General features: G+C 51.8%; 52 non-coding genes across 52 annotated transcripts; 20 read left to right on the forward strand and 32 right to left on the reverse strand.

Moving 5' to 3' along the window:
• Positions 1 to 411: 411 nt before the first annotated feature.
• On the reverse strand, positions 412 to 483 carry trnae-cuc. Its single transcript has one exon. It is a non-coding gene; the product is annotated as a tRNA-Glu (tRNA).
• Positions 484 to 614: 131 nt separating this feature from the next.
• Positions 615 to 686, reverse strand: trnae-uuc. The gene has a single exon. It is a non-coding gene; the product is annotated as a tRNA-Glu (tRNA).
• Positions 687 to 1,566: 880 nt separating this feature from the next.
• Positions 1,567 to 1,638, reverse strand: trnae-cuc. Its single transcript has one exon. It is a non-coding gene; the product is annotated as a tRNA-Glu (tRNA).
• A 502-nt stretch (positions 1,639 to 2,140) lies between these two features.
• trnas-aga lies at positions 2,141 to 2,222 on the forward strand. The gene has a single exon. It is a non-coding gene; the product is annotated as a tRNA-Ser (tRNA).
• Positions 2,223 to 2,453: 231 nt separating this feature from the next.
• Positions 2,454 to 2,525, forward strand: trnag-ccc. Its single transcript has one exon. It is a non-coding gene; the product is annotated as a tRNA-Gly (tRNA).
• A 525-nt stretch (positions 2,526 to 3,050) lies between these two features.
• trnae-cuc lies at positions 3,051 to 3,122 on the reverse strand. Its single transcript has one exon. It is a non-coding gene; the product is annotated as a tRNA-Glu (tRNA).
• Positions 3,123 to 3,253: 131 nt separating this feature from the next.
• trnae-uuc lies at positions 3,254 to 3,325 on the reverse strand. Its single transcript has one exon. It is a non-coding gene; the product is annotated as a tRNA-Glu (tRNA).
• An 880-nt stretch (positions 3,326 to 4,205) lies between these two features.
• Positions 4,206 to 4,277, reverse strand: trnae-cuc. Its single transcript has one exon. It is a non-coding gene; the product is annotated as a tRNA-Glu (tRNA).
• A 502-nt stretch (positions 4,278 to 4,779) lies between these two features.
• On the forward strand, positions 4,780 to 4,861 carry trnas-aga. The gene has a single exon. It is a non-coding gene; the product is annotated as a tRNA-Ser (tRNA).
• Positions 4,862 to 5,092: 231 nt separating this feature from the next.
• On the forward strand, positions 5,093 to 5,164 carry trnag-ccc. Its single transcript has one exon. It is a non-coding gene; the product is annotated as a tRNA-Gly (tRNA).
• A 525-nt stretch (positions 5,165 to 5,689) lies between these two features.
• Positions 5,690 to 5,761, reverse strand: trnae-cuc. The gene has a single exon. It is a non-coding gene; the product is annotated as a tRNA-Glu (tRNA).
• Positions 5,762 to 5,892: 131 nt separating this feature from the next.
• On the reverse strand, positions 5,893 to 5,964 carry trnae-uuc. The gene has a single exon. It is a non-coding gene; the product is annotated as a tRNA-Glu (tRNA).
• An 880-nt stretch (positions 5,965 to 6,844) lies between these two features.
• Positions 6,845 to 6,916, reverse strand: trnae-cuc. Its single transcript has one exon. It is a non-coding gene; the product is annotated as a tRNA-Glu (tRNA).
• Positions 6,917 to 7,418: 502 nt separating this feature from the next.
• Positions 7,419 to 7,500, forward strand: trnas-aga. Its single transcript has one exon. It is a non-coding gene; the product is annotated as a tRNA-Ser (tRNA).
• Positions 7,501 to 7,731: 231 nt separating this feature from the next.
• trnag-ccc lies at positions 7,732 to 7,803 on the forward strand. The gene has a single exon. It is a non-coding gene; the product is annotated as a tRNA-Gly (tRNA).
• Positions 7,804 to 8,328: 525 nt separating this feature from the next.
• Positions 8,329 to 8,400, reverse strand: trnae-cuc. The gene has a single exon. It is a non-coding gene; the product is annotated as a tRNA-Glu (tRNA).
• Positions 8,401 to 8,531: 131 nt separating this feature from the next.
• On the reverse strand, positions 8,532 to 8,603 carry trnae-uuc. Its single transcript has one exon. It is a non-coding gene; the product is annotated as a tRNA-Glu (tRNA).
• Positions 8,604 to 9,483: 880 nt separating this feature from the next.
• trnae-cuc lies at positions 9,484 to 9,555 on the reverse strand. The gene has a single exon. It is a non-coding gene; the product is annotated as a tRNA-Glu (tRNA).
• A 502-nt stretch (positions 9,556 to 10,057) lies between these two features.
• On the forward strand, positions 10,058 to 10,139 carry trnas-aga. The gene has a single exon. It is a non-coding gene; the product is annotated as a tRNA-Ser (tRNA).
• Positions 10,140 to 10,370: 231 nt separating this feature from the next.
• Positions 10,371 to 10,442, forward strand: trnag-ccc. Its single transcript has one exon. It is a non-coding gene; the product is annotated as a tRNA-Gly (tRNA).
• Positions 10,443 to 10,967: 525 nt separating this feature from the next.
• trnae-cuc lies at positions 10,968 to 11,039 on the reverse strand. The gene has a single exon. It is a non-coding gene; the product is annotated as a tRNA-Glu (tRNA).
• Positions 11,040 to 11,170: 131 nt separating this feature from the next.
• Positions 11,171 to 11,242, reverse strand: trnae-uuc. The gene has a single exon. It is a non-coding gene; the product is annotated as a tRNA-Glu (tRNA).
• An 880-nt stretch (positions 11,243 to 12,122) lies between these two features.
• On the reverse strand, positions 12,123 to 12,194 carry trnae-cuc. The gene has a single exon. It is a non-coding gene; the product is annotated as a tRNA-Glu (tRNA).
• A 502-nt stretch (positions 12,195 to 12,696) lies between these two features.
• On the forward strand, positions 12,697 to 12,778 carry trnas-aga. Its single transcript has one exon. It is a non-coding gene; the product is annotated as a tRNA-Ser (tRNA).
• Positions 12,779 to 13,009: 231 nt separating this feature from the next.
• Positions 13,010 to 13,081, forward strand: trnag-ccc. The gene has a single exon. It is a non-coding gene; the product is annotated as a tRNA-Gly (tRNA).
• A 529-nt stretch (positions 13,082 to 13,610) lies between these two features.
• On the reverse strand, positions 13,611 to 13,682 carry trnae-cuc. The gene has a single exon. It is a non-coding gene; the product is annotated as a tRNA-Glu (tRNA).
• A 131-nt stretch (positions 13,683 to 13,813) lies between these two features.
• Positions 13,814 to 13,885, reverse strand: trnae-uuc. The gene has a single exon. It is a non-coding gene; the product is annotated as a tRNA-Glu (tRNA).
• An 880-nt stretch (positions 13,886 to 14,765) lies between these two features.
• On the reverse strand, positions 14,766 to 14,837 carry trnae-cuc. The gene has a single exon. It is a non-coding gene; the product is annotated as a tRNA-Glu (tRNA).
• A 502-nt stretch (positions 14,838 to 15,339) lies between these two features.
• On the forward strand, positions 15,340 to 15,421 carry trnas-aga. Its single transcript has one exon. It is a non-coding gene; the product is annotated as a tRNA-Ser (tRNA).
• Positions 15,422 to 15,652: 231 nt separating this feature from the next.
• On the forward strand, positions 15,653 to 15,724 carry trnag-ccc. Its single transcript has one exon. It is a non-coding gene; the product is annotated as a tRNA-Gly (tRNA).
• Positions 15,725 to 16,253: 529 nt separating this feature from the next.
• trnae-cuc lies at positions 16,254 to 16,325 on the reverse strand. Its single transcript has one exon. It is a non-coding gene; the product is annotated as a tRNA-Glu (tRNA).
• A 131-nt stretch (positions 16,326 to 16,456) lies between these two features.
• Positions 16,457 to 16,528, reverse strand: trnae-uuc. Its single transcript has one exon. It is a non-coding gene; the product is annotated as a tRNA-Glu (tRNA).
• Positions 16,529 to 17,408: 880 nt separating this feature from the next.
• Positions 17,409 to 17,480, reverse strand: trnae-cuc. The gene has a single exon. It is a non-coding gene; the product is annotated as a tRNA-Glu (tRNA).
• A 502-nt stretch (positions 17,481 to 17,982) lies between these two features.
• trnas-aga lies at positions 17,983 to 18,064 on the forward strand. The gene has a single exon. It is a non-coding gene; the product is annotated as a tRNA-Ser (tRNA).
• A 231-nt stretch (positions 18,065 to 18,295) lies between these two features.
• trnag-ccc lies at positions 18,296 to 18,367 on the forward strand. Its single transcript has one exon. It is a non-coding gene; the product is annotated as a tRNA-Gly (tRNA).
• Positions 18,368 to 18,896: 529 nt separating this feature from the next.
• Positions 18,897 to 18,968, reverse strand: trnae-cuc. Its single transcript has one exon. It is a non-coding gene; the product is annotated as a tRNA-Glu (tRNA).
• Positions 18,969 to 19,099: 131 nt separating this feature from the next.
• trnae-uuc lies at positions 19,100 to 19,171 on the reverse strand. Its single transcript has one exon. It is a non-coding gene; the product is annotated as a tRNA-Glu (tRNA).
• Positions 19,172 to 20,051: 880 nt separating this feature from the next.
• On the reverse strand, positions 20,052 to 20,123 carry trnae-cuc. The gene has a single exon. It is a non-coding gene; the product is annotated as a tRNA-Glu (tRNA).
• A 502-nt stretch (positions 20,124 to 20,625) lies between these two features.
• Positions 20,626 to 20,707, forward strand: trnas-aga. Its single transcript has one exon. It is a non-coding gene; the product is annotated as a tRNA-Ser (tRNA).
• Positions 20,708 to 20,938: 231 nt separating this feature from the next.
• On the forward strand, positions 20,939 to 21,010 carry trnag-ccc. Its single transcript has one exon. It is a non-coding gene; the product is annotated as a tRNA-Gly (tRNA).
• Positions 21,011 to 21,539: 529 nt separating this feature from the next.
• trnae-cuc lies at positions 21,540 to 21,611 on the reverse strand. The gene has a single exon. It is a non-coding gene; the product is annotated as a tRNA-Glu (tRNA).
• Positions 21,612 to 21,742: 131 nt separating this feature from the next.
• Positions 21,743 to 21,814, reverse strand: trnae-uuc. Its single transcript has one exon. It is a non-coding gene; the product is annotated as a tRNA-Glu (tRNA).
• Positions 21,815 to 22,694: 880 nt separating this feature from the next.
• On the reverse strand, positions 22,695 to 22,766 carry trnae-cuc. Its single transcript has one exon. It is a non-coding gene; the product is annotated as a tRNA-Glu (tRNA).
• Positions 22,767 to 23,268: 502 nt separating this feature from the next.
• On the forward strand, positions 23,269 to 23,350 carry trnas-aga. The gene has a single exon. It is a non-coding gene; the product is annotated as a tRNA-Ser (tRNA).
• A 231-nt stretch (positions 23,351 to 23,581) lies between these two features.
• Positions 23,582 to 23,653, forward strand: trnag-ccc. The gene has a single exon. It is a non-coding gene; the product is annotated as a tRNA-Gly (tRNA).
• Positions 23,654 to 24,182: 529 nt separating this feature from the next.
• On the reverse strand, positions 24,183 to 24,254 carry trnae-cuc. Its single transcript has one exon. It is a non-coding gene; the product is annotated as a tRNA-Glu (tRNA).
• Positions 24,255 to 24,385: 131 nt separating this feature from the next.
• On the reverse strand, positions 24,386 to 24,457 carry trnae-uuc. Its single transcript has one exon. It is a non-coding gene; the product is annotated as a tRNA-Glu (tRNA).
• Positions 24,458 to 25,337: 880 nt separating this feature from the next.
• Positions 25,338 to 25,409, reverse strand: trnae-cuc. Its single transcript has one exon. It is a non-coding gene; the product is annotated as a tRNA-Glu (tRNA).
• Positions 25,410 to 25,911: 502 nt separating this feature from the next.
• trnas-aga lies at positions 25,912 to 25,993 on the forward strand. Its single transcript has one exon. It is a non-coding gene; the product is annotated as a tRNA-Ser (tRNA).
• Positions 25,994 to 26,224: 231 nt separating this feature from the next.
• Positions 26,225 to 26,296, forward strand: trnag-ccc. Its single transcript has one exon. It is a non-coding gene; the product is annotated as a tRNA-Gly (tRNA).
• Positions 26,297 to 26,825: 529 nt separating this feature from the next.
• trnae-cuc lies at positions 26,826 to 26,897 on the reverse strand. Its single transcript has one exon. It is a non-coding gene; the product is annotated as a tRNA-Glu (tRNA).
• Positions 26,898 to 27,028: 131 nt separating this feature from the next.
• Positions 27,029 to 27,100, reverse strand: trnae-uuc. Its single transcript has one exon. It is a non-coding gene; the product is annotated as a tRNA-Glu (tRNA).
• Positions 27,101 to 27,873: the final 773 nt, after the last annotated feature.

Consider the following 27,873-nt stretch of genomic DNA (forward strand, 5'->3'; position numbering starts at 1 on the left):
GAAAACGGACATGTTGTGTTTCGGTAAGTACTTGCCACGGTTGTGATGGTGGCTGCTTCCCGCCAAGCTGATGGGGTTCAAAGTCCTGTCCGATCCACAGGGACTCGGGCTCCTCCTAGGTCGCTGATTGCACGCCTTTCACTTTTCGGGGGAAACCTCTATCCATCTTCTGTGTACGTACAGTTATTCCTCATCAGATGGGGATTGGATGGTGCCTTGGGAGGTCACACACAAGTGCCTGATAGTGGTAAGACCAGCTTTCCTGACTGGGAATCGAGCCCGGGCCGCGGCGGTGAGAGTGCCCAGTACTCGCCACTGGACCTTCAGGGAGCCATACACTGATCACCGCTAACAAACTAAACGACTGGCATCGCTATTGTCGCAGCCGACTCACCTCATGCCATTCCTGCGTTCCCTGACCGGGAATCGAACCCCGGCCGCGGCGGTGAGAGCGCCGAATCCTAGCCACTAGACCACCAGGGATCCATGAGCGTGGGGAGGGATGGAGCAAAAAGTAAATCAAACACTGATCACCCACTTCCAAATTTGGCTTGTTTGACTAAATTACTTGCGCGGCTATACAGGCAACCGACTCATCCTATGCCACGCCAGCATTCCCTGACCGGGAATCGAACCCGGGCCGCGGCGGTGAAAGCGCCGAATCCTAGCCACTAGACCATCAGGGAACGTCGTGCCTATACCTGGAGGAAACAAAAGCGTTTCAAACAATTGTCATCCTTTCCAAAAGTTTGCCCTTTTTGTCTCGGTGACTGAACCTTCTAATAAACAGGCAATTCATCTTACTTTAAATGAGATGAAGTGCTGTGCCGCGTTCATCACGTGTGCTGGCATCGCAATGGGGCTTTTCATGGCATCTGTGGTGTCGTGGCGGGCATAGCCGCTTCCCAAGCAGTTACCCGGCCCGGGGGTTCGATTCCCGGCCAAGGCGCGATCCGAAAAGTCTGCTGCACCGTCGGGTCGTACTCCGAGTAGCGTGAAGTTCTTTTAAACCAGTTGTAGTACAGTGTTTGAAAATTGTGGAAAACGCTGCCAGGCTTGTAATGAAAATCGACAGGTTGTGTTTCAGTAAATACCTGCCGCAGTTATGACGGTGGCTGCCTCCCGCCAAGCGGCTCGGGTTCAAACTCCTGGCCAATCACAGGAACTGGGGCTTCACGTAGGTCGCTGATTACGCGTCTTTCACTTTTCAGGGGAAACCTCTATCCATCTTCCGTGCGCGTACAGTTATTCCTCATCAGGGTCACTGGGGTGGATCAGAGACGGGTACTGAATCCCGCCTTGGGAGAAATTGAGAGAAGCAGGCTCTGTGGAGATAACAGGTGCATCATAGTGGTAAGACCAGCTTCCCTGACTGGGAATACAGCCCCGGCCGCGGCCGCGAGAGTGCCAAATACTAGCCACCAGAGCGTTTGGGAGCCGTGAAGGTGAGAAAGGATGACGCAAAGGGAAATCAAAGACTGATCACCCTCGACAAAATTGGGCTGGTTTGATTAAATTACTGGCATCGCTATATAGGCAGCCAACTCACGTCATGCCTCCTCAGCTTTCCCTGACCGGGAATCGAACCCGGGCCGCGGCGGTGAGAGCGCCGAATCCTAGCCACTAGACCATCAGGGAGCCGCTTACCCCCAACTGGAGGAAACAGACCTGGATCAAACAATTGTCGCCCTCTCCCAAACTTTGCCTTTTTTGTCTCAGTGACTGAACTTTCTAATAAGCAGGCAATTCATCGTATTTTAAATAGCCCTTATGTGTGACAGCCCACTTGATTGGGCTTGATGACAAACTGCATTTTCTCTGCTGTGAACGACAAGAAGCACTCGCAGGCTCTTTGCGTCAAGCTATCAACCACACTAGATTTGAGAATTCCCTGATTTTACACAGACAGACAGATTAGGTCATGTTAGATCAAAACTTGTGCTCGTGGAAAAGACCTTTCACAGGGTTCAAATCTAGCGGCAGTCCTGCTTAACATGTTTGTGGCTGATATTTTCATGCGTGCAAGTTATGGTTGCTCTCATATTCACAGCAGCCTGTTTAATCCAATTGGGCTGACACTGTAAACATGGTCCTTTAAAATCTGTAATGTTGCCTCAACCCTTTGAAAAGCGGAGGGGAGGTAGTTGTGGCCGAGTGGTCAAGGCGATGGACTAGAAATCCATTGGGGTTTCCCCGCGCAGGTTCGAATCCTGCCAACTACGGAGGCCTCAACCTTTATCCGTTCCTTCCGTCATCAGATGGGCGTGCGCTCTTAAGGTGATGAACTGAACCAAAACGTGTGTGCTGCGCGGCTTTTGAAAACTGCTGAAATGGAGGAGGGCAGTGCTTGCAAATGGCATTCTGGACTCACAAATAGTCGACTTTCTGAACTTCAGTGCACGTGCTGTTGCGTCTCCATCGTGTGTGCTGGCATTGCAAAGGGGCTTCCCATGGCATTGGTGGTATAGTGGCGAGCATAGCTGCTTCCCAAGCAGTTGACCCGGGTTCGATTCCCGGCCAATGCATGATCTGAAAAGTCTGCAGAACAGTCAGCTTGTCTTCAGGAGCAATGTGAAGCTGTGTTAAATCACTCGCAGTGCGGTCTTTCAAAAGCGTGGAAAACGACGCGAGGCTTGTATGAAAACGGACATGTTGTGTTTCGGTAAGTACTTGCCACGGTTGTGATGGTGGCTGCTTCCCGCCAAGCTGATGGGGTTCAAAGTCCTGTCCGATCCACAGGGACTCGGGCTCCTCCTAGGTCGCTGATTGCACGCCTTTCACTTTTCGGGGGAAACCTCTATCCATCTTCTGTGTACGTACAGTTATTCCTCATCAGATGGGGATTGGATGGTGCCTTGGGAGGTCACACACAAGTGCCTGATAGTGGTAAGACCAGCTTTCCTGACTGGGAATCGAGCCCGGGCCGCGGCGGTGAGAGTGCCCAGTACTCGCCACTGGACTTTCAGGGAGCCATACACTGATCACCGCTAACAAACTAAACGACTGGCATCGCTATTGTCGCAGCCGACTCACCTCATGCCATTCCTGCGTTCCCTGACCGGGAATCGAACCCGGGCCGCGGCGGTGAGAGCGCCGAATCCTAGCCACTAGACCACCAGGGATCCATGAGCGTGGGGAGGGATGGAGCAAAAAGTAAATCAAACACTGACCACCCACTTCCAAATTCGGCTTGTTGGACTAAATTACTTGCGCGGCTATACAGGCAACCGACTCATCCTATGCCACGCCAGCATTCCCTGACCGGGAATCGAACCCGGGCCGCGGCGGTGAAAGCGCCGAATCCTAGCCACTAGACCATCAGGGAACGTCGTGCCTATACCTGGAGGAAACAAAAGCGTTTCAAACAATTGTCATCCTTTCCAAAAGTTTGCCCTTTTTGTCTCGGTGACTGAACCTTCTAATAAACAGGCAATTCATCTTACTTTAAATGAGATGAAGTGCTGTGCCGCGTTCATCACGTGTGCTGGCATCGCAATGGGGCTTTTCATGGCATCTGTGGTGTCGTGGCGGGCATAGCCGCTTCCCAAGCAGTTACCCGGCCCGGGGGTTCGATTCCCGGCCAAGGCGCGATCCGAAAAGTCTGCTGCACCGTCGGGTCGTACTCCGAGTAGCGTGAAGTTCTTTTAAACCAGTTGTAGTACAGTGTTTGAAAATTGTGGAAAACGCTGCCAGGCTTGTAATGAAAATCGACAGGTTGTGTTTCAGTAAATACCTGCCGCAGTTATGACGGTGGCTGCCTCCCGCCAAGCGGCTCGGGTTCAAACTCCTGGCCAATCACAGGAACTGGGGCTTCACGTAGGTCGCTGATTACGCGTCTTTCACTTTTCAGGGGAAACCTCTATCCATCTTCCGTGCGCGTACAGTTATTCCTCATCAGGGTCACTGGGGTGGATCAGAGACGGGTACTGATTCCCGCCTTGGGAGAAATTGAGAGAAGCAGGCTCTGTGGAGATAACAGGTGCATCATAGTGGTAAGACCAGCTTCCCTGACTGGGAATACAGCCCCGGCCGCGGCGGCGAGAGTGCCAAATACTAGCCACCAGAGCGTTTGGGAGCCGTGAAGGTGAGAAAGGATGACGCAAAGGGAAATCAAAGACTGATCACCCTCGACAAAATTGGGCTGGTTTGATTAAATTACTGGCATCGCTATATAGGCAGCCAACTCACGTCATGCCTCCTCAGCTTTCCCTGACCGGGAATCGAACCCGGGCCGCGGCGGTGAGAGCGCCGAATCCTAGCCACTAGACCATCAGGGAGCCGCTTACCCCCAACTGGAGGAAACAGACCTGGATCAAACAATTGTCGCCCTCTCCCAAACTTTGCCTTTTTTGTCTCAGTGACTGAACTTTCTAATAAGCAGGCAATTCATCGTATTTTAAATAGCCCTTATGTGTGACAGCCCACTTGATTGGGCTTGATGACAAACTGCATTTTCTCTGCTGTGAACGACAAGAAGCACTCGCAGGCTCTTTGCGTCAAGCTATCAACCACACTAGATTTGAGAATTCCCTGATTTTACACAGACAGACAGATTAGGTCATGTTAGATCAAAACTTGTGCTCGTGGAAAAGACCTTTCACAGGGTTCAAATCTAGCGGCAGTCCTGCTTAACATGTTTGTGGCTGATATTTTCATGCGTGCAAGTTATGGTTGCTCTCATATTCACAGCAGCCTGTTTAATCCAATTGGGCTGACACTGTAAACATGGTCCTTTAAAATCTGTAATGTTTCCTCAACCCTTTGAAAAGCGGAGGGGAGGTAGTTGTGGCCGAGTGGTCAAGGCGATGGACTAGAAATCCATTGGGGTTTCCCCGCGCAGGTTCGAATCCTGCCAACTACGGAGGCCTCAACCTTCATCCGTTCCTTCCGTCATCAGATGGGCGTGCGCTCTTAAGGTGATGAACTGAACCAAAACGTGTGTGCTGCGCGGCTTTTGAAAACTGCTGAAATGGAGGAGGGCAGTGCTTGCAAATGGCATTCTGGACTCACAAATAGTCGACTTTCTGAACTTCAGTGCACGTGCTGTTGCGTCTCCATCGTGTGTGCTGGCATTGCAAAGGGGCTTCCCATGGCATTGGTGGTATAGTGGCGAGCATAGCTGCTTCCCAAGCAGTTGACCCGGGTTCGATTCCCGGCCAATGCATGATCTGAAAAGTCTGCAGAACAGTCAGCTTGTCTTCAGGAGCAATGTGAAGCTGTGTTAAATCACTCGCAGTGCGGTCTTTCAAAAGCGTGGAAAACGACGCGAGGCTTGTATGAAAACGGACATGTTGTGTTTCGGTAAGTACTTGCCACGGTTGTGATGGTGGCTGCTTCCCGCCAAGCTGATGGGGTTCAAAGTCCTGTCCGATCCACAGGGACTCGGGCTCCTCCTAGGTCGCTGATTGCACGCCTTTCACTTTTCGGGGGAAACCTCTATCCATCTTCTGTGTACGTACAGTTATTCCTCATCAGATGGGGATTGGATGGTGCCTTGGGAGGTCACACACAAGTGCCTGATAGTGGTAAGACCAGCTTTCCTGACTGGGAATCGAGCCCGGGCCGCGGCGGTGAGAGTGCCCAGTACTCGCCACTGGACCTTCAGGGAGCCATACACTGATCACCGCTAACAAACTAAACGACTGGCATCGCTATTGTCGCAGCCGACTCACCTCATGCCATTCCTGCGTTCCCTGACCGGGAATCGAACCCGGGCCGCGGCGGTGAGAGCGCCGAATCCTAGCCACTAGACCACCAGGGATCCATGAGCGTGGGGAGGGATGGAGCAAAAAGTAAATCAAACACTGATCACCCACTTCCAAATTTGGCTTGTTTGACTAAATTACTTGCGCGGCTATACAGGCAACCGACTCATCCTATGCCACGCCAGCATTCCCTGACCGGGAATCGAACCCGGGCCGCGGCGGTGAAAGCGCCGAATCCTAGCCACTAGACCATCAGGGAACGTCGTGCCTATACCTGGAGGAAACAAAAGCGTTTCAAACAATTGTCATCCTTTCCAAAAGTTTGCCCTTTTTGTCTCGGTGACTGAACCTTCTAATAAACAGGCAATTCATCTTACTTTAAATGAGATGAAGTGCTGTGCCGCGTTCATCACGTGTGCTGGCATCGCAATGGGGCTTTTCATGGCATCTGTGGTGTCGTGGCGGGCATAGCCGCTTCCCAAGCAGTTACCCGGCCCGGGGGTTCGATTCCCGGCCAAGGCGCGATCCGAAAAGTCTGCTGCACCGTCGGGTCGTACTCCGAGTAGCGTGAAGTTCTTTTAAACCAGTTGTAGTACAGTGTTTGAAAATTGTGGAAAACGCTGCCAGGCTTGTAATGAAAATCGACAGGTTGTGTTTCAGTAAATACCTGCCGCAGTTATGACGGTGGCTGCCTCCCGCCAAGCGGCTCGGGTTCAAACTCCTGGCCAATCACAGGAACTGGGGCTTCACGTAGGTCGCTGATTACGCGTCTTTCACTTTTCAGGGGAAACCTCTATCCATCTTCCGTGCGCGTACAGTTATTCCTCATCAGGGTCACTGGGGTGGATCAGAGACGGGTACTGAATCCCGCCTTGGGAGAAATTGAGAGAAGCAGGCTCTGTGGAGATAACAGGTGCATCATAGTGGTAAGACCAGCTTCCCTGACTGGGAATACAGCCCCGGCCGCGGCCGCGAGAGTGCCAAATACTAGCCACCAGAGCGTTTGGGAGCCGTGAAGGTGAGAAAGGATGACGCAAAGGGAAATCAAAGACTGATCACCCTCGACAAAATTGGGCTGGTTTTATTAAATTACTGGCATCGCTATATAGGCAGCCAACTCACGTCATGCCTCCTCAGCTTTCCCTGACCGGGAATCGAACCCGGGCCGCGGCGGTGAGAGCGCCGAATCCTAGCCACTAGACCATCAGGGAGCCGCTTACCCCCAACTGGAGGAAACAGACCTAGATCAAACAATTGTCGCCCTCTCCCAAACTTTGCCTTTTTTGTCTCAGTGACTGAACTTTCTAATAAGCAGGCAATTCATCGTATTTTAAATAGCCCTTATGTGTGACAGCCCACTTGATTGGGCTTGATGACAAACTGCATTTTCTCTGCTGTGAACGACAAGAAGCACTCGCAGGCTCTTTGCGTCAAGCTATCAACCACACTAGATTTGAGAATTCCCTGATTTTACACAGACAGACAGATTAGGTCATGTTAGATCAAAACTTGTGCTCGTGGAAAAGACCTTTCACAGGGTTCAAATCTAGCGGCAGTCCTGCTTAACATGTTTGTGGCTGATATTTTCATGCGTGCAAGTTATGGTTGCTCTCATATTCACAGCAGCCTGTTTAATCCAATTGGGCTGACACTGTAAACATGGTCCTTTAAAATCTGTAATGTTGCCTCAACCCTTTGAAAAGCGGAGGGGAGGTAGTTGTGGCCGAGTGGTCAAGGCGATGGACTAGAAATCCATTGGGGTTTCCCCGCGCAGGTTCGAATCCTGCCAACTACGGAGGCCTCAACCTTCATCCGTTCCTTCCGTCATCAGATGGGCGTGCGCTCTTAAGGTGATGAACTGAACCAAAACGTGTGTGCTGCGCGGCTTTTGAAAACTGCTGAAATGGAGGAGGGCAGTGCTTGCAAATGGCATTCTGGACTCACAAATAGTCGACTTTCTGAACTTCAGTGCACGTGCTGTTGCGTCTCCATCGTGTGTGCTGGCATTGCAAAGGGGCTTCCCATGGCATTGGTGGTATAGTGGCGAGCATAGCTGCTTCCCAAGCAGTTGACCCGGGTTCGATTCCCGGCCAATGCATGATCTGAAAAGTCTGCAGAACAGTCAGCTTGTCTTCAGGAGCAATGTGAAGCTGTGTTAAATCACTCGCAGTGCGGTCTTTCAAAAGCGTGGAAAACGACGCGAGGCTTGTATGAAAACGGACATGTTGTGTTTCGGTAAGTACTTGCCACGGTTGTGATGGTGGCTGCTTCCCGCCAAGCTGATGGGGTTCAAAGTCCTGTCCGATCCACAGGGACTCGGGCTCCTCCTAGGTCGCTGATTGCACGCCTTTCACTTTTCGGGGGAAACCTCTATCCATCTTCTGTGTACGTACAGTTATTCCTCATCAGATGGGGATTGGATGGTGCCTTGGGAGGTCACACACAAGTGCCTGATAGTGGTAAGACCAGCTTTCCTGACTGGGAATCGAGCCCGGGCCGCGGCGGTGAGAGTGCCCAGTACTCGCCACTGGACCTTCAGGGAGCCATACACTGATCACCGCTAACAAACTAAACGACTGGCATCGCTATTGTCGCAGCCGACTCACCTCATGCCATTCCTGCGTTCCCTGACCGGGAATCGAACCCGGGCCGCGGCGGTGAGAGCGCCGAATCCTAGCCACTAGACCACCAGGGATCCATGAGCGTGGGGAGGGATGGAGCAAAAAGTAAATCAAACACTGATCACCCACTTCCAAATTTGGCTTGTTTGACTAAATTACTTGCGCGGCTATACAGGCAACCGACTCATCCTATGCCACGCCAGCATTCCCTGACCGGGAATCGAACCCGGGCCGCGGCGGTGAAAGCGCCGAATCCTAGCCACTAGACCATCAGGGAACGTCGTGCCTATACCTGGAGGAAACAAAAGCGTTTCAAACAATTGTCATCCTTTCCAAAAGTTTGCCCTTTTTGTCTCGGTGACTGAACCTTCTAATAAACAGGCAATTCATCTTACTTTAAATGAGATGAAGTGCTGTGCCGCGTTCATCACGTGTGCTGGCATCGCAATGGGGCTTTTCATGGCATCTGTGGTGTCGTGGCGGGCATAGCCGCTTCCCAAGCAGTTACCCGGCCCGGGGGTTCGATTCCCGGCCAAGGCGCGATCCGAAAAGTCTGCTGCACCGTCGGGTCGTACTCCGAGTAGCGTGAAGTTCTTTTAAACCAGTTGTAGTACAGTGTTTGAAAATTGTGGAAAACGCTGCCAGGCTTGTAATGAAAATCGACAGGTTGTGTTTCAGTAAATACCTGCCGCAGTTATGACGGTGGCTGCCTCCCGCCAAGCGGCTCGGGTTCAAACTCCTGGCCAATCACAGGAACTGGGGCTTCACGTAGGTCGCTGATTACGCGTCTTTCACTTTTCAGGGGAAACCTCTATCCATCTTCCGTGCGCGTACAGTTATTCCTCATCAGGGTCACTGGGGTGGATCAGAGACGGGTACTGATTCCCGCCTTGGGAGAAATTGAGAGAAGCAGGCTCTGTGGAGATAACAGGTGCATCATAGTGGTAAGACCAGCTTCCCTGACTGGGAATACAGCCCCGGCCGCGGCGGCGAGAGTGCCAAATACTAGCCACCAGAGCGTTTGGGAGCCGTGAAGGTGAGAAAGGATGACGCAAAGGGAAATCAAAGACTGATCACCCTCGACAAAATTGGGCTGGTTTGATTAAATTACTGGCATCGCTATATAGGCAGCCAACTCACGTCATGCCTCCTCAGCTTTCCCTGACCGGGAATCGAACCCGGGCCGCGGCGGTGAGAGCGCCGAATCCTAGCCACTAGACCATCAGGGAGCCGCTTACCCCCAACTGGAGGAAACAGACCTGGATCAAACAATTGTCGCCCTCTCCCAAACTTTGCCTTTTTTGTCTCAGTGACTGAACTTTCTAATAAGCAGGCAATTCATCGTATTTTAAATAGCCCTTATGTGTGACAGCCCACTTGATTGGGCTTGATGACAAACTGCATTTTCTCTGCTGTGAACGACAAGAAGCACTCGCAGGCTCTTTGCGTCAAGCTATCAACCACACTAGATTTGAGAATTCCCTGATTTTACACAGACAGACAGATTAGGTCATGTTAGATCAAAACTTGTGCTCGTGGAAAAGACCTTTCACAGGGTTCAAATCTAGCGGCAGTCCTGCTTAACATGTTTGTGGCTGATATTTTCATGCGTGCAAGTTATGGTTGCTCTCATATTCACAGCAGCCTGTTTAATCCAATTGGGCTGACACTGTAAACATGGTCCTTTAAAATCTGTAATGTTTCCTCAACCCTTTGAAAAGCGGAGGGGAGGTAGTTGTGGCCGAGTGGTCAAGGCGATGGACTAGAAATCCATTGGGGTTTCCCCGCGCAGGTTCGAATCCTGCCAACTACGGAGGCCTCAACCTTCATCCGTTCCTTCCGTCATCAGATGGGCGTGCGCTCTTAAGGTGATGAACTGAACCAAAACGTGTGTGCTGCGCGGCTTTTGAAAACTGCTGAAATGGAGGAGGGCAGTGCTTGCAAATGGCATTCTGGACTCACAAATAGTCGACTTTCTGAACTTCAGTGCACGTGCTGTTGCGTCTCCATCGTGTGTGCTGGCATTGCAAAGGGGCTTCCCATGGCATTGGTGGTATAGTGGCGAGCATAGCTGCTTCCCAAGCAGTTGACCCGGGTTCGATTCCCGGCCAATGCATGATCTGAAAAGTCTGCAGAACAGTCAGCTTGTCTTCAGGAGCAATGTGAAGCTGTGTTAAATCACTCGCAGTGCGGTCTTTCAAAAGCGTGGAAAACGACGCGAGGCTTGTATGAAAACGGACATGTTGTGTTTCGGTAAGTACTTGCCACGGTTGTGATGGTGGCTGCTTCCCGCCAAGCTGATGGGGTTCAAAGTCCTGTCCGATCCACAGGGACTCGGGCTCCTCCTAGGTCGCTGATTGCACGCCTTTCACTTTTCGGGGGAAACCTCTATCCATCTTCTGTGTACGTACAGTTATTCCTCATCAGATGGGGATTGGATGGTGCCTTGGGAGGTCACACACAAGTGCCTGATAGTGGTAAGACCAGCTTTCCTGACTGGGAATCGAGCCCGGGCCGCGGCGGTGAGAGTGCCCAGTACTCGCCACTGGACCTTCAGGGAGCCATACACTGATCACCGCTAACAAACTAAACGACTGGCATCGCTATTGTCGCAGCCGACTCACCTCATGCCATTCCTGCGTTCCCTGACCGGGAATCGAACCCGGGCCGCGGCGGTGAGAGCGCCGAATCCTAGCCACTAGACCACCAGGGATCCATGAGCGTGGGGAGGGATGGAGCAAAAAGTAAATCAAACACTGATCACCCACTTCCAAATTTGGCTTGTTTGACTAAATTACTTGCGCGGCTATACAGGCAACCGACTCATCCTATGCCACGCCAGCATTCCCTGACCGGGAATCGAACCCGGGCCGCGGCGGTGAAAGCGCCGAATCCTAGCCACTAGACCATCAGGGAACGTCGTGCCTATACCTGGAGGAAACAAAAGCGTTTCAAACAATTGTCATCCTTTCCAAAAGTTTGCCCTTTTTGTCTCGGTGACTGAACCTTCTAATAAACAGGCAATTCATCTTACTTTAAATGAGATGAAGTGCTGTGCCGCGTTCATCACGTGTGCTGGCATCGCAATGGGGCTTTTCATGGCATCTGTGGTGTCGTGGCGGGCATAGCCGCTTCCCAAGCAGTTACCCGGCCCGGGGGTTCGATTCCCGGCCAAGGCGCGATCCGAAAAGTCTGCTGCACCGTCGGGTCGTACTCCGAGTAGCGTGAAGTTCTTTTAAACCAGTTGTAGTACAGTGTTTGAAAATTGTGGAAAACGCTGCCAGGCTTGTAATGAAAATCGACAGGTTGTGTTTCAGTAAATACCTGCCGCAGTTATGACGGTGGCTGCCTCCCGCCAAGCGGCTCGGGTTCAAACTCCTGGCCAATCACAGGAACTGGGGCTTCACGTAGGTCGCTGATTACGCGTCTTTCACTTTTCAGGGGAAACCTCTATCCATCTTCCGTGCGCGTACAGTTATTCCTCATCAGGGTCACTGGGGTGGATCAGAGACGGGTACTGAATCCCGCCTTGGGAGAAATTGAGAGAAGCAGGCTCTGTGGAGATAACAGGTGCATCATAGTGGTAAGACCAGCTTCCCTGACTGGGAATACAGCCCCGGCCGCGGCGGCGAGAGTGCCAAATACTAGCCACCAGAGCGTTTGGGAGCCGTGAAGGTGAGAAAGGATGACGCAAAGGGAAATCAAAGACTGATCACCCTCGACAAAATTGGGCTGGTTTGATTAAATTACTGGCATCGCTATATAGGCAGCCAACTCACGTCATGCCTCCTCAGCTTTCCCTGACCGGGAATCGAACCCGGGCCGCGGCGGTGAGAGCGCCGAATCCTAGCCACTAGACCATCAGGGAGCCGCTTACCCCCAACTGGAGGAAACAGACCTGGATCAAACAATTGTCGCCCTCTCCCAAACTTTGCCTTTTTTGTCTCAGTGACTGAACTTTCTAATAAGCAGGCAATTCATCGTATTTTAAATAGCCCTTATGTGTGACAGCCCACTTGATTGGGCTTGATGACAAACTGCATTTTCTCTGCTGTGAACGACAAGAAGCACTCGCAGGCTCTTTGCGTCAAGCTATCAACCACACTAGATTTGAGAATTCCCTGATTTTACACAGACAGACAGATTAGGTCATGTTAGATCAAAACTTGTGCTCGTGGAAAAGACCTTTCACAGGGTTCAAATCTAGCGGCAGTCCTGCTTAACATGTTTGTGGCTGATATTTTCATGCGTGCAAGTTATGGTTGCTCTCATATTCACAGCAGCCTGTTTAATCCAATTGGGCTGACACTGTAAACATGGTCCTTTAAAATCTGTAATGTTGCCTCAACCCTTTGAAAAGCGGAGGGGAGGTAGTTGTGGCCGAGTGGTCAAGGCGATGGACTAGAAATCCATTGGGGTTTCCCCGCGCAGGTTCGAATCCTGCCAACTACGGAGGCCTCAACCTTTATCCGTTCCTTCCGTCATCAGATGGGCGTGCGCTCTTAAGGTGATGAACTGAACCAAAACGTGTGTGCTGCGCGGCTTTTGAAAACTGCTGAAATGGAGGAGGGCAGTGCTTGCAAATGGCATTCTGGACTCACAAATAGTCGACTTTCTGAACTTCAGTGCACGTGCTGTTGCGTCTCCATCGTGTGTGCTGGCATTGCAAAGGGGCTTCCCATGGCATTGGTGGTATAGTGGCGAGCATAGCTGCTTCCCAAGCAGTTGACCCGGGTTCGATTCCCGGCCAATGCATGATCTGAAAAGTCTGCAGAACAGTCAGCTTGTCTTCAGGAGCAATGTGAAGCTGTGTTAAATCACTCGCAGTGCGGTCTTTCAAAAGCGTGGAAAACGACGCGAGGCTTGTATGAAAACGGACATGTTGTGTTTCGGTAAGTACTTGCCACGGTTGTGCCTGATGGTGGCTGCTTCCCGCCAAGCTGATGGGGTTCAAAGTCCTGTCCGATCCACAGGGACTCGGGCTCCTCCTAGGTCGCTGATTGCACGCCTTTCACTTTTCGGGGGAAACCTCTATCCATCTTCTGTGTACGTACAGTTATTCCTCATCAGATGGGGATTGGATGGTGCCTTGGGAGGTCACACACAAGTGCCTGATAGTGGTAAGACCAGCTTTCCTGACTGGGAATCGAGCCCGGGCCGCGGCGGTGAGAGTGCCCAGTACTCGCCACTGGACCTTCAGGGAGCCATACACTGATCACCGCTAACAAACTAAACGACTGGCATCGCTATTGTCGCAGCCGACTCACCTCATGCCATTCCTGCGTTCCCTGACCGGGAATCGCACCCGGGCCGCGGCGGTGAGAGCGCCGAATCCTAGCCACTAGACCACCAGGGATCCATGAGCGTGGGGAGGGATGGAGCAAAAAGTAAATCAAACACTGATCACCCACTTCCAAATTTGGCTCGTTTGACTAAACTACTTGCGCGGCTATACAGGCAACCGACTCATCCTATGCCACGCCAGCATTCCCTGACCGGGAATCGAACCCGGGCCGCGGCGGTGAAAGCGCCGAATCCTAGCCACTAGACCATCAGGGAACGTCGTGCCTATACCTGGAGGAAACAAAAGCGTTTCAAACAATTGTCATCCTTTCCAAAAGTTTGCCCTTTTTGTCTCGGTGACTGAACCTTCTAATAAACAGGCAATTCATCTTACTTTAAATGAGATGAAGTGCTGTGCCGCGTTCATCACGTGTGCTGGCATCGCAATGGGGCTTTTCATGGCATCTGTGGTGTCGTGGCGGGCATAGCCGCTTCCCAAGCAGTTACCCGGCCCGGGGGTTCGATTCCCGGCCAAGGCGCGATCCGAAAAGTCTGCTGCACCGTCGGGTCGTACTCCGAGTAGCGTGAAGTTCTTTTAAACCAGTTGTAGTACAGTGTTTGAAAATTGTGGAAAACGCTGCCAGGCTTGTAATGAAAATCGACAGGTTGTGTTTCAGTAAATACCTGCCGCAGTTATGACGGTGGCTGCCTCCCGCCAAGCGGCTCGGGTTCAAACTCCTGGCCAATCACAGGAACTGGGGCTTCACGTAGGTCGCTGATTACGCGTCTTTCACTTTTCAGGGGAAACCTCTATCCATCTTCCGTGCGCGTACAGTTATTCCTCATCAGGGTCACTGGGGTGGATCAGAGACGGGTACTGAATCCCGCCTTGGGAGAAATTGAGAGAAGCAGGCTCTGTGGAGATAACAGGTGCATCATAGTGGTAAGACCAGCTTCCCTGACTGGGAATACAGCCCCGGCCGCGGCGGCGAGAGTGCCAAATACTAGCCACCAGAGCGTTTGGGAGCCGTGAAGGTGAGAAAGGATGACGCAAAGGGAAATCAAAGACTGATCACCCTCGACAAAATTGGGCTGGTTTGATTAAATTACTGGCATCGCTATATAGGCAGCCAACTCACGTCATGCCTCCTCAGCTTTCCCTGACCGGGAATCGAACCCGGGCCGCGGCGGTGAGAGCGCCGAATCCTAGCCACTAGACCATCAGGGAGCCGCTTACCCCCAACTGGAGGAAACAGACCTGGATCAAACAATTGTCGCCCTCTCCCAAACTTTGCCTTTTTTGTCTCAGTGACTGAACTTTCTAATAAGCAGGCAATTCATCGTATTTTAAATAGCCCTTATGTGTGACAGCCCACTTGATTGGGCTTGATGACAAACTGCATTTTCTCTGCTGTGAACGACAAGAAGCACTCGCAGGCTCTTTGCGTCAAGCTATCAACCACACTAGATTTGAGAATTCCCTGATTTTACACAGACAGACAGATTAGGTCATGTTAGATCAAAACTTGTGCTCGTGGAAAAGACCTTTCACAGGGTTCAAATCTAGCGGCAGTCCTGCTTAACATGTTTGTGGCTGATATTTTCATGCGTGCAAGTTATGGTTGCTCTCATATTCACAGCAGCCTGTTTAATCCAATTGGGCTGACACTGTAAACATGGTCCTTTAAAATCTGTAATGTTGCCTCAACCCTTTGAAAAGCGGAGGGGAGGTAGTTGTGGCCGAGTGGTCAAGGCGATGGACTAGAAATCCATTGGGGTTTCCCCGCGCAGGTTCGAATCCTGCCAACTACGGAGGCCTCAACCTTCATCCGTTCCTTCCGTCATCAGATGGGCGTGCGCTCTTAAGGTGATGAACTGAACCAAAACGTGTGTGCTGCGCGGCTTTTGAAAACTGCTGAAATGGAGGAGGGCAGTGCTTGCAAATGGCATTCTGGACTCACAAATAGTCGACTTTCTGAACTTCAGTGCACGTGCTGTTGCGTCTCCATCGTGTGTGCTGGCATTGCAAAGGGGCTTCCCATGGCATTGGTGGTATAGTGGCGAGCATAGCTGCTTCCCAAGCAGTTGACCCGGGTTCGATTCCCGGCCAATGCATGATCTGAAAAGTCTGCAGAACAGTCAGCTTGTCTTCAGGAGCAATGTGAAGCTGTGTTAAATCACTCGCAGTGCGGTCTTTCAAAAGCGTGGAAAACGACGCGAGGCTTGTATGAAAACGGACATGTTGTGTTTCGGTAAGTACTTGCCACGGTTGTGCCTGATGGTGGCTGCTTCCCGCCAAGCTGATGGGGTTCAAAGTCCTGTCCGATCCACAGGGACTCGGGCTCCTCCTAGGTCGCTGATTGCACGCCTTTCACTTTTCGGGGGAAACCTCTATCCATCTTCTGTGTACGTACAGTTATTCCTCATCAGATGGGGATTGGATGGTGCCTTGGGAGGTCACACACAAGTGCCTGATAGTGGTAAGACCAGCTTTCCTGACTGGGAATCGAGCCCGGGCCGCGGCGGTGAGAGTGCCCAGTACTCGCCACTGGACCTTCAGGGAGCCATACACTGATCACCGCTAACAAACTAAACGACTGGCATCGCTATTGTCGCAGCCGACTCACCTCATGCCATTCCTGCGTTCCCTGACCGGGAATCGAACCCGGGCCGCGGCGGTGAGAGCGCCGAATCCTAGCCACTAGACCACCAGGGATCCATGAGCGTGGGGAGGGATGGAGCAAAAAGTAAATCAAACACTGATCACCCACTTCCAAATTTGGCTTGTTTGACTAAATTACTTGCGCGGCTATACAGGCAACCGACTCATCCTATGCCACGCCAGCATTCCCTGACCGGGAATCGAACCCGGGCCGCGGCGGTGAAAGCGCCGAATCCTAGCCACTAGACCATCAGGGAACGTCGTACCTATACCTGGAGGAAACAAAAGCGTTTCAAACAATTGTCATCCTTTCCAAAAGTTTGCCCTTTTTGTCTCGGTGACTGAACCTTCTAATAAACAGGCAATTCATCTTACTTTAAATGAGATGAAGTGCTGTGCCGCGTTCATCACGTGTGCTGGCATCGCAATGGGGCTTTTCATGGCATCTGTGGTGTCGTGGCGGGCATAGCCGCTTCCCAAGCAGTTCCCCGGCCCGGGGGTTCGATTCCCGACCAAGGCGCGATCCGAAAAGTCTGCTGCACCGTCGGGTCGTACTCCGAGTAGCGTGAAGTTCTTTTAAACCAGTTGTAGTACAGTGTTTGAAAATTGTGGAAAACGCTGCCAGGCTTGTAATGAAAATCGACAGGTTGTGTTTCAGTAAATACCTGCCGCAGTTATGACGGTGGCTGCCTCCCGCCAAGCGGCTCGGGTTCAAACTCCTGGCCAATCACAGGAACTGGGGCTTCACGTAGGTCGCTGATTACGCGTCTTTCACTTTTCAGGGGAAACCTCTATCCATCTTCCGTGCGCGTACAGTTATTCCTCATCAGGGTCACTGGGGTGGATCAGAGACGGGTACTGAATCCCGCCTTGGGAGAAATTGAGAGAAGCAGGCTCTGTGGAGATAACAGGTGCATCATAGTGGTAAGACCAGCTTCCCTGACTGGGAATACAGCCCCGGCCGCGGCGGCGAGAGTGCCAAATACTAGCCACCAGAGCGTTTGGGAGCCGTGAAGGTGAGAAAGGATGACGCAAAGGGAAATCAAAGACTGATCACCCTCGACAAAATTGGGCTGGTTTGATTAAATTACTGGCATCGCTATATAGGCAGCCAACTCACGTCATGCCTCCTCAGCTTTCCCTGACCGGGAATCGAACCCGGGCCGCGGCGGTGAGAGCGCCGAATCCTAGCCACTAGACCATCAGGGAGCCGCTTACCCCCAACTGGAGGAAACAGACCTGGATCAAACAATTGTCGCCCTCTCCCAAACTTTGCCTTTTTTGTCTCAGTGACTGAACTTTCTAATAAGCAGGCAATTCATCGTATTTTAAATAGCCCTTATGTGTGACAGCCCACTTGATTGGGCTTGATGACAAACTGCATTTTCTCTGCTGTGAACGACAAGAAGCACTCGCAGGCTCTTTGCGTCAAGCTATCAACCACACTAGATTTGAGAATTCCCTGATTTTACACAGACAGACAGATTAGGTCATGTTAGATCAAAACTTGTGCTCGTGGAAAAGACCTTTCACAGGGTTCAAATCTAGCGGCAGTCCTGCTTAACATGTTTGTGGCTGATATTTTCATGCGTGCAAGTTATGGTTGCTCTCATATTCACAGCAGCCTGTTTAATCCAATTGGGCTGACACTGTAAACATGGTCCTTTAAAATCTGTAATGTTGCCTCAACCCTTTGAAAAGCGGAGGGGAGGTAGTTGTGGCCGAGTGGTCAAGGCGATGGACTAGAAATCCATTGGGGTTTCCCCGCGCAGGTTCGAATCCTGCCAACTACGGAGGCCTCAACCTTTATCCGTTCCTTCCGTCATCAGATGGGCGTGCGCTCTTAAGGTGATGAACTGAACCAAAACGTGTGTGCTGCGCGGCTTTTGAAAACTGCTGAAATGGAGGAGGGCAGTGCTTGCAAATGGCATTCTGGACTCACAAATAGTCGACTTTCTGAACTTCAGTGCACGTGCTGTTGCGTCTCCATCGTGTGTGCTGGCATTGCAAAGGGGCTTCCCATGGCATTGGTGGTATAGTGGCGAGCATAGCTGCTTCCCAAGCAGTTGACCCGGGTTCGATTCCCGGCCAATGCATGATCTGAAAAGTCTGCAGAACAGTCAGCTTGTCTTCAGGAGCAATGTGAAGCTGTGTTAAATCACTCGCAGTGCGGTCTTTCAAAAGCGTGGAAAACGACGCGAGGCTTGTATGAAAACGGACATGTTGTGTTTCGGTAAGTACTTGCCACGGTTGTGCCTGATGGTGGCTGCTTCCCGCCAAGCTGATGGGGTTCAAAGTCCTGTCCGATCCACAGGGACTCGGGCTCCTCCTAGGTCGCTGATTGCACGCCTTTCACTTTTCGGGGGAAACCTCTATCCATCTTCTGTGTACGTACAGTTATTCCTCATCAGATGGGGATTGGATGGTGCCTTGGGAGGTCACACACAAGTGCCTGATAGTGGTAAGACCAGCTTTCCTGACTGGGAATCGAGCCCGGGCCGCGGCGGTGAGAGTGCCCAGTACTCGCCACTGGACCTTCAGGGAGCCATACACTGATCACCGCTAACAAACTAAACGACTGGCATCGCTATTGTCGCAGCCGACTCACCTCATGCCATTCCTGCGTTCCCTGACCGGGAATCGCACCCGGGCCGCGGCGGTGAGAGCGCCGAATCCTAGCCACTAGACCACCAGGGATCCATGAGCGTGGGGAGGGATGGAGCAAAAAGTAAATCAAACACTGATCACCCACTTCCAAATTTGGCTCGTTTGACTAAACTACTTGCGCGGCTATACAGGCAACCGACTCATCCTATGCCACGCCAGCATTCCCTGACCGGGAATCGAACCCGGGCCGCGGCGGTGAAAGCGCCGAATCCTAGCCACTAGACCATCAGGGAACGTCGTGCCTATACCTGGAGGAAACAAAAGCGTTTCAAACAATTGTCATCCTTTCCAAAAGTTTGCCCTTTTTGTCTCGGTGACTGAACCTTCTAATAAACAGGCAATTCATCTTACTTTAAATGAGATGAAGTGCTGTGCCGCGTTCATCACGTGTGCTGGCATCGCAATGGGGCTTTTCATGGCATCTGTGGTGTCGTGGCGGGCATAGCCGCTTCCCAAGCAGTTACCCGGCCCGGGGGTTCGATTCCCGGCCAAGGCGCGATCCGAAAAGTCTGCTGCACCGTCGGGTCGTACTCCGAGTAGCGTGAAGTTCTTTTAAACCAGTTGTAGTACAGTGTTTGAAAATTGTGGAAAACGCTGCCAGGCTTGTAATGAAAATCGACAGGTTGTGTTTCAGTAAATACCTGCCGCAGTTATGACGGTGGCTGCCTCCCGCCAAGCGGCTCGGGTTCAAACTCCTGGCCAATCACAGGAACTGGGGCTTCACGTAGGTCGCTGATTACGCGTCTTTCACTTTTCAGGGGAAACCTCTATCCATCTTCCGTGCGCGTACAGTTATTCCTCATCAGGGTCACTGGGGTGGATCAGAGACGGGTACTGAATCCCGCCTTGGGAGAAATTGAGAGAAGCAGGCTCTGTGGAGATAACAGGTGCATCATAGTGGTAAGACCAGCTTCCCTGACTGGGAATACAGCCCCGGCCGCGGCGGCGAGAGTGCCAAATACTAGCCACCAGAGCGTTTGGGAGCCGTGAAGGTGAGAAAGGATGACGCAAAGGGAAATCAAAGACTGATCACCCTCGACAAAATTGGGCTGGTTTGATTAAATTACTGGCATCGCTATATAGGCAGCCAACTCACGTCATGCCTCCTCAGCTTTCCCTGACCGGGAATCGAACCCGGGCCGCGGCGGTGAGAGCGCCGAATCCTAGCCACTAGACCATCAGGGAGCCGCTTACCCCCAACTGGAGGAAACAGACCTGGATCAAACAATTGTCGCCCTCTCCCAAACTTTGCCTTTTTTGTCTCAGTGACTGAACTTTCTAATAAGCAGGCAATTCATCGTATTTTAAATAGCCCTTATGTGTGACAGCCCACTTGATTGGGCTTGATGACAAACTGCATTTTCTCTGCTGTGAACGACAAGAAGCACTCGCAGGCTCTTTGCGTCAAGCTATCAACCACACTAGATTTGAGAATTCCCTGATTTTACACAGACAGACAGATTAGGTCATGTTAGATCAAAACTTGTGCTCGTGGAAAAGACCTTTCACAGGGTTCAAATCTAGCGGCAGTCCTGCTTAACATGTTTGTGGCTGATATTTTCATGCGTGCAAGTTATGGTTGCTCTCATATTCACAGCAGCCTGTTTAATCCAATTGGGCTGACACTGTAAACATGGTCCTTTAAAATCTGTAATGTTGCCTCAACCCTTTGAAAAGCGGAGGGGAGGTAGTTGTGGCCGAGTGGTCAAGGCGATGGACTAGAAATCCATTGGGGTTTCCCCGCGCAGGTTCGAATCCTGCCAACTACGGAGGCCTCAACCTTCATCCGTTCCTTCCGTCATCAGATGGGCGTGCGCTCTTAAGGTGATGAACTGAACCAAAACGTGTGTGCTGCGCGGCTTTTGAAAACTGCTGAAATGGAGGAGGGCAGTGCTTGCAAATGGCATTCTGGACTCACAAATAGTCGACTTTCTGAACTTCAGTGCACGTGCTGTTGCGTCTCCATCGTGTGTGCTGGCATTGCAAAGGGGCTTCCCATGGCATTGGTGGTATAGTGGCGAGCATAGCTGCTTCCCAAGCAGTTGACCCGGGTTCGATTCCCGGCCAATGCATGATCTGAAAAGTCTGCAGAACAGTCAGCTTGTCTTCAGGAGCAATGTGAAGCTGTGTTAAATCACTCGCAGTGCGGTCTTTCAAAAGCGTGGAAAACGACGCGAGGCTTGTATGAAAACGGACATGTTGTGTTTCGGTAAGTACTTGCCACGGTTGTGCCTGATGGTGGCTGCTTCCCGCCAAGCTGATGGGGTTCAAAGTCCTGTCCGATCCACAGGGACTCGGGCTCCTCCTAGGTCGCTGATTGCACGCCTTTCACTTTTCGGGGGAAACCTCTATCCATCTTCTGTGTACGTACAGTTATTCCTCATCAGATGGGGATTGGATGGTGCCTTGGGAGGTCACACACAAGTGCCTGATAGTGGTAAGACCAGCTTTCCTGACTGGGAATCGAGCCCGGGCCGCGGCGGTGAGAGTGCCCAGTACTCGCCACTGGACCTTCAGGGAGCCATACACTGATCACCGCTAACAAACTAAACGACTGGCATCGCTATTGTCGCAGCCGACTCACCTCATGCCATTCCTGCGTTCCCTGACCGGGAATCGAACCCGGGCCGCGGCGGTGAGAGCGCCGAATCCTAGCCACTAGACCACCAGGGATCCATGAGCGTGGGGAGGGATGGAGCAAAAAGTAAATCAAACACTGATCACCCACTTCCAAATTTGGCTTGTTTGACTAAATTACTTGCGCGGCTATACAGGCAACCGACTCATCCTATGCCACGCCAGCATTCCCTGACCGGGAATCGAACCCGGGCCGCGGCGGTGAAAGCGCCGAATCCTAGCCACTAGACCATCAGGGAACGTCGTACCTATACCTGGAGGAAACAAAAGCGTTTCAAACAATTGTCATCCTTTCCAAAAGTTTGCCCTTTTTGTCTCGGTGACTGAACCTTCTAATAAACAGGCAATTCATCTTACTTTAAATGAGATGAAGTGCTGTGCCGCGTTCATCACGTGTGCTGGCATCGCAATGGGGCTTTTCATGGCATCTGTGGTGTCGTGGCGGGCATAGCCGCTTCCCAAGCAGTTCCCCGGCCCGGGGGTTCGATTCCCGACCAAGGCGCGATCCGAAAAGTCTGCTGCACCGTCGGGTCGTACTCCGAGTAGCGTGAAGTTCTTTTAAACCAGTTGTAGTACAGTGTTTGAAAATTGTGGAAAACGCTGCCAGGCTTGTAATGAAAATCGACAGGTTGTGTTTCAGTAAATACCTGCCGCAGTTATGACGGTGGCTGCCTCCCGCCAAGCGGCTCGGGTTCAAACTCCTGGCCAATCACAGGAACTGGGGCTTCACGTAGGTCGCTGATTACGCGTCTTTCACTTTTCAGGGGAAACCTCTATCCATCTTCCGTGCGCGTACAGTTATTCCTCATCAGGGTCACTGGGGTGGATCAGAGACGGGTACTGAATCCCGCCTTGGGAGAAATTGAGAGAAGCAGGCTCTGTGGAGATAACAGGTGCATCATAGTGGTAAGACCAGCTTCCCTGACTGGGAATACAGCCCCGGCCGCGGCGGCGAGAGTGCCAAATACTAGCCACCAGAGCGTTTGGGAGCCGTGAAGGTGAGAAAGGATGACGCAAAGGGAAATCAAAGACTGATCACCCTCGACAAAATTGGGCTGGTTTGATTAAATTACTGGCATCGCTATATAGGCAGCCAACTCACGTCATGCCTCCTCAGCTTTCCCTGACCGGGAATCGAACCCGGGCCGCGGCGGTGAGAGCGCCGAATCCTAGCCACTAGACCATCAGGGAGCCGCTTACCCCCAACTGGAGGAAACAGACCTGGATCAAACAATTGTCGCCCTCTCCCAAACTTTGCCTTTTTTGTCTCAGTGACTGAACTTTCTAATAAGCAGGCAATTCATCGTATTTTAAATAGCCCTTATGTGTGACAGCCCACTTGATTGGGCTTGATGACAAACTGCATTTTCTCTGCTGTGAACGACAAGAAGCACTCGCAGGCTCTTTGCGTCAAGCTATCAACCACACTAGATTTGAGAATTCCCTGATTTTACACAGACAGACAGATTAGGTCATGTTAGATCAAAACTTGTGCTCGTGGAAAAGACCTTTCACAGGGTTCAAATCTAGCGGCAGTCCTGCTTAACATGTTTGTGGCTGATATTTTCATGCGTGCAAGTTATGGTTGCTCTCATATTCACAGCAGCCTGTTTAATCCAATTGGGCTGACACTGTAAACATGGTCCTTTAAAATCTGTAATGTTGCCTCAACCCTTTGAAAAGCGGAGGGGAGGTAGTTGTGGCCGAGTGGTCAAGGCGATGGACTAGAAATCCATTGGGGTTTCCCCGCGCAGGTTCGAATCCTGCCAACTACGGAGGCCTCAACCTTTATCCGTTCCTTCCGTCATCAGATGGGCGTGCGCTCTTAAGGTGATGAACTGAACCAAAACGTGTGTGCTGCGCGGCTTTTGAAAACTGCTGAAATGGAGGAGGGCAGTGCTTGCAAATGGCATTCTGGACTCACAAATAGTCGACTTTCTGAACTTCAGTGCACGTGCTGTTGCGTCTCCATCGTGTGTGCTGGCATTGCAAAGGGGCTTCCCATGGCATTGGTGGTATAGTGGCGAGCATAGCTGCTTCCCAAGCAGTTGACCCGGGTTCGATTCCCGGCCAATGCATGATCTGAAAAGTCTGCAGAACAGTCAGCTTGTCTTCAGGAGCAATGTGAAGCTGTGTTAAATCACTCGCAGTGCGGTCTTTCAAAAGCGTGGAAAACGACGCGAGGCTTGTATGAAAACGGACATGTTGTGTTTCGGTAAGTACTTGCCACGGTTGTGCCTGATGGTGGCTGCTTCCCGCCAAGCTGATGGGGTTCAAAGTCCTGTCCGATCCACAGGGACTCGGGCTCCTCCTAGGTCGCTGATTGCACGCCTTTCACTTTTCGGGGGAAACCTCTATCCATCTTCTGTGTACGTACAGTTATTCCTCATCAGATGGGGATTGGATGGTGCCTTGGGAGGTCACACACAAGTGCCTGATAGTGGTAAGACCAGCTTTCCTGACTGGGAATCGAGCCCGGGCCGCGGCGGTGAGAGTGCCCAGTACTCGCCACTGGACCTTCAGGGAGCCATACACTGATCACCGCTAACAAACTAAACGACTGGCATCGCTATTGTCGCAGCCGACTCACCTCATGCCATTCCTGCGTTCCCTGACCGGGAATCGCACCCGGGCCGCGGCGGTGAGAGCGCCGAATCCTAGCCACTAGACCACCAGGGATCCATGAGCGTGGGGAGGGATGGAGCAAAAAGTAAATCAAACACTGATCACCCACTTCCAAATTTGGCTCGTTTGACTAAACTACTTGCGCGGCTATACAGGCAACCGACTCATCCTATGCCACGCCAGCATTCCCTGACCGGGAATCGAACCCGGGCCGCGGCGGTGAAAGCGCCGAATCCTAGCCACTAGACCATCAGGGAACGTCGTGCCTATACCTGGAGGAAACAAAAGCGTTTCAAACAATTGTCATCCTTTCCAAAAGTTTGCCCTTTTTGTCTCGGTGACTGAACCTTCTAATAAACAGGCAATTCATCTTACTTTAAATGAGATGAAGTGCTGTGCCGCGTTCATCACGTGTGCTGGCATCGCAATGGGGCTTTTCATGGCATCTGTGGTGTCGTGGCGGGCATAGCCGCTTCCCAAGCAGTTACCCGGCCCGGGGGTTCGATTCCCGGCCAAGGCGCGATCCGAAAAGTCTGCTGCACCGTCGGGTCGTACTCCGAGTAGCGTGAAGTTCTTTTAAACCAGTTGTAGTACAGTGTTTGAAAATTGTGGAAAACGCTGCCAGGCTTGTAATGAAAATCGACAGGTTGTGTTTCAGTAAATACCTGCCGCAGTTATGACGGTGGCTGCCTCCCGCCAAGCGGCTCGGGTTCAAACTCCTGGCCAATCACAGGAACTGGGGCTTCACGTAGGTCGCTGATTACGCGTCTTTCACTTTTCAGGGGAAACCTCTATCCATCTTCCGTGCGCGTACAGTTATTCCTCATCAGGGTCACTGGGGTGGATCAGAGACGGGTACTGAATCCCGCCTTGGGAGAAATTGAGAGAAGCAGGCTCTGTGGAGATAACAGGTGCATCATAGTGGTAAGACCAGCTTCCCTGACTGGGAATACAGCCCCGGCCGCGGCGGCGAGAGTGCCAAATACTAGCCACCAGAGCGTTTGGGAGCCGTGAAGGTGAGAAAGGATGACGCAAAGGGAAATCAAAGACTGATCACCCTCGACAAAATTGGGCTGGTTTGATTAAATTACTGGCATCGCTATATAGGCAGCCAACTCACGTCATGCCTCCTCAGCTTTCCCTGACCGGGAATCGAACCCGGGCCGCGGCGGTGAGAGCGCCGAATCCTAGCCACTAGACCATCAGGGAGCCGCTTACCCCCAACTGGAGGAAACAGACCTGGATCAAACAATTGTCGCCCTCTCCCAAACTTTGCCTTTTTTGTCTCAGTGACTGAACTTTCTAATAAGCAGGCAATTCATCGTATTTTAAATAGCCCTTATGTGTGACAGCCCACTTGATTGGGCTTGATGACAAACTGCATTTTCTCTGCTGTGAACGACAAGAAGCACTCGCAGGCTCTTTGCGTCAAGCTATCAACCACACTAGATTTGAGAATTCCCTGATTTTACACAGACAGACAGATTAGGTCATGTTAGATCAAAACTTGTGCTCGTGGAAAAGACCTTTCACAGGGTTCAAATCTAGCGGCAGTCCTGCTTAACATGTTTGTGGCTGATATTTTCATGCGTGCAAGTTATGGTTGCTCTCATATTCACAGCAGCCTGTTTAATCCAATTGGGCTGACACTGTAAACATGGTCCTTTAAAATCTGTAATGTTGCCTCAACCCTTTGAAAAGCGGAGGGGAGGTAGTTGTGGCCGAGTGGTCAAGGCGATGGACTAGAAATCCATTGGGGTTTCCCCGCGCAGGTTCGAATCCTGCCAACTACGGAGGCCTCAACCTTCATCCGTTCCTTCCGTCATCAGATGGGCGTGCGCTCTTAAGGTGATGAACTGAACCAAAACGTGTGTGCTGCGCGGCTTTTGAAAACTGCTGAAATGGAGGAGGGCAGTGCTTGCAAATGGCATTCTGGACTCACAAATAGTCGACTTTCTGAACTTCAGTGCACGTGCTGTTGCGTCTCCATCGTGTGTGCTGGCATTGCAAAGGGGCTTCCCATGGCATTGGTGGTATAGTGGCGAGCATAGCTGCTTCCCAAGCAGTTGACCCGGGTTCGATTCCCGGCCAATGCATGATCTGAAAAGTCTGCAGAACAGTCAGCTTGTCTTCAGGAGCAATGTGAAGCTGTGTTAAATCACTCGCAGTGCGGTCTTTCAAAAGCGTGGAAAACGACGCGAGGCTTGTATGAAAACGGACATGTTGTGTTTCGGTAAGTACTTGCCACGGTTGTGCCTGATGGTGGCTGCTTCCCGCCAAGCTGATGGGGTTCAAAGTCCTGTCCGATCCACAGGGACTCGGGCTCCTCCTAGGTCGCTGATTGCACGCCTTTCACTTTTCGGGGGAAACCTCTATCCATCTTCTGTGTACGTACAGTTATTCCTCATCAGATGGGGATTGGATGGTGCCTTGGGAGGTCACACACAAGTGCCTGATAGTGGTAAGACCAGCTTTCCTGACTGGGAATCGAGCCCGGGCCGCGGCGGTGAGAGTGCCCAGTACTCGCCACTGGACCTTCAGGGAGCCATACACTGATCACCGCTAACAAACTAAACGACTGGCATCGCTATTGTCGCAGCCGACTCACCTCATGCCATTCCTGCGTTCCCTGACCGGGAATCGAACCCGGGCCGCGGCGGTGAGAGCGCCGAATCCTAGCCACTAGACCACCAGGGATCCATGAGCGTGGGGAGGGATGGAGCAAAAAGTAAATCAAACACTGATCACCCACTTCCAAATTTGGCTTGTTTGACTAAATTACTTGCGCGGCTATACAGGCAACCGACTCATCCTATGCCACGCCAGCATTCCCTGACCGGGAATCGAACCCGGGCCGCGGCGGTGAAAGCGCCGAATCCTAGCCACTAGACCATCAGGGAACGTCGTACCTATACCTGGAGGAAACAAAAGCGTTTCAAACAATTGTCATCCTTTCCAAAAGTTTGCCCTTTTTGTCTCGGTGACTGAACCTTCTAATAAACAGGCAATTCATCTTACTTTAAATGAGATGAAGTGCTGTGCCGCGTTCATCACGTGTGCTGGCATCGCAATGGGGCTTTTCATGGCATCTGTGGTGTCGTGGCGGGCATAGCCGCTTCCCAAGCAGTTCCCCGGCCCGGGGGTTCGATTCCCGACCAAGGCGCGATCCGAAAAGTCTGCTGCACCGTCGGGTCGTACTCCGAGTAGCGTGAAGTTCTTTTAAACCAGTTGTAGTACAGTGTTTGAAAATTGTGGAAAACGCTGCCAGGCTTGTAATGAAAATCGACAGGTTGTGTTTCAGTAAATACCTGCCGCAGTTATGACGGTGGCTGCCTCCCGCCAAGCGGCTCGGGTTCAAACTCCTGGCCAATCACAGGAACTGGGGCTTCACGTAGGTCGCTGATTACGCGTCTTTCACTTTTCAGGGGAAACCTCTATCCATCTTCCGTGCGCGTACAGTTATTCCTCATCAGGGTCACTGGGGTGGATCAGAGACGGGTACTGAATCCCGCCTTGGGAGAAATTGAGAGAAGCAGGCTCTGTGGAGATAACAGGTGCATCATAGTGGTAAGACCAGCTTCCCTGACTGGGAATACAGCCCCGGCCGCGGCGGCGAGAGTGCCAAATACTAGCCACCAGAGCGTTTGGGAGCCGTGAAGGTGAGAAAGGATGA

This window comes from Thunnus maccoyii, chromosome 23 (genome assembly GCF_910596095.1).
Source record: "Thunnus maccoyii chromosome 23, fThuMac1.1, whole genome shotgun sequence".
NCBI classification, from domain to species: domain Eukaryota; kingdom Metazoa; phylum Chordata; class Actinopteri; order Scombriformes; family Scombridae; genus Thunnus; species Thunnus maccoyii.